This window comes from Coptis chinensis, chromosome 2 (genome assembly GCF_015680905.1).
Source record: "Coptis chinensis isolate HL-2020 chromosome 2, ASM1568090v1, whole genome shotgun sequence".
NCBI classification, from domain to species: domain Eukaryota; kingdom Viridiplantae; phylum Streptophyta; class Magnoliopsida; order Ranunculales; family Ranunculaceae; genus Coptis; species Coptis chinensis.
The window spans coordinates 67067434-67069097 of record NC_141457.1 but is presented as its reverse complement, the minus strand read 5'-3'; the positions used below and the strand labels follow the sequence as shown (position 1 = coordinate 67069097).

General features: G+C 38.9%; 1 long non-coding RNA gene across 1 annotated transcript; it reads right to left on the bottom strand.

The window, feature by feature from the left end:
• Positions 1-714: 714 nt before the first annotated feature.
• On the bottom strand, positions 715-1354 carry LOC147517304 (uncharacterized). The gene is made up of 3 exons (XR_015213833.1): positions 1268-1354; positions 1054-1189; positions 715-967 (listed from the first exon to the last, which is right to left on the bottom strand). It is a non-coding gene; the product is annotated as an uncharacterized LOC147517304 (long non-coding RNA).
• Positions 1355-1664: the final 310 nt, after the last annotated feature.

The following is a 1664-nucleotide window of genomic DNA, read 5'->3' as shown; positions in this document are numbered from 1 at the left end:
TCTAATATGATGCAGCGGCCACAATAGTTGTATGATGATTGTGGAAAACTCTATTTTGTATATCAATGAAGCATGTAGAAATGATTTCTGCTAGTTAGTGATGTATATATATAGTCACGATATTTGAATACTTTTTTGGAAATCCTGCATGTTTTAAATGTTTTGCTATAAGTAGACTATTTATTGGCTATGTGCGTTTCTACTGGGCATAGTTGTTTGCTCATCCTACCTTAACATTTCAGACATGCCAGTTGCGGAGGAGGCTTTCCCTAACCCTAGTGATGATGGTTATGGGGATTTGGGTGGTTTTCCCTATGCTTGATGAGGAACAGAGTCAAGTTCATTTTGGGTTGTATAGAGAGAGGCTAGTTCATTCTTTTGTTGTATATATAGAGAGCTAGTTCATTTTGATGAAATACTCGATGTAATTGAGAAGCAGTTACACTTAAACATTTTGTGGATATATAGATATATCACTGTTGTTTAGAAAGTTGGTTTGTATATATATGGTTGTTGGAAGGATGAATTATGTGATGTCCAGGTGTTATGACAGGTTTTTTGTATACGAAACGTCGATTAAACAAAGGAAACTCCGCCGAAATTTCGATAGAATCAGGATAGCGACCGCCTCGAGATTCATCTTCGTGTCCTCGGGATGTGTGATGTGTCTTGGGGCGTGACAAATGCAAAGCATCCTTCAACAATTCTATTGGCTTTGGGGCAACTACTACTGGTACAGGTTCTAGTGGTTTCAAGGCCTTGGCTAATTCAACTACCGCATCAGTGAACACCTTAAACGAAGGGGGTTCGGGTATATCCTCAAAGAACCGAGACTTCCTTGATTTCTTGGCAGTAGGTTTAGTGGTATTCTAAACACTCTCAGTTTGAGAAGTAGCAGCACCATCAGCTTCGCTCTCAGCAACTTCGGGTGCATCACCCCCACCTCCTTGGGTTTCCTCAATATTATCTAACCAAGTTATAGAAACAAAAAGTTAATTTCATAACAAGTTAGATGCACAAAAATCAACTCTATTTACTTCAAAATCAGCTAACCTCCCGAATCTGTTTCCATATCATCGAACCCAGTATTACCCCCTTCTCCAGTTGCATGGTCATTCCCAAAAAGAATACAACATTCATCATAGAAGGGAAACATCTTCTGCTTAAGACTACTTGCCCCAGGATGAGCCTATATCCCACAATATATCAATCAATATGACACCCCAAAAATTTACAAAGAAAATATATATATAGAATATTTTATTACCTTTATGTAACTCTCCCATGCATTATCATCCGCATCAATTCTCTTGGTCTCTTTGTTGAAAGCTAAACCAAACCTACTAGCATCAACTGTATGTTTGGCAACTAACCAAGCAGCCTTCATTGTATTCAACCTTGATCTTACATTGTCAGATACAAGATTCATGCCAAGTCGTGAATTGATTTCATCAGCAGTACGCTTCAAGCTTTCTTTCCTCCACCCATTATCAGCCCTCCTGCCCCCATTAGGTAACTCCTTTAACAATACCTCTACCAAAATGGTTTCCATGTTGGGAAACCATCTAATTTGGGTTGATCTCTTCCGTTTTCTATTGTCAACACCATTCAAAGGAGTACTCACACCACCTACGACCATACCTAGTTTGAAGCAATGAACCAAC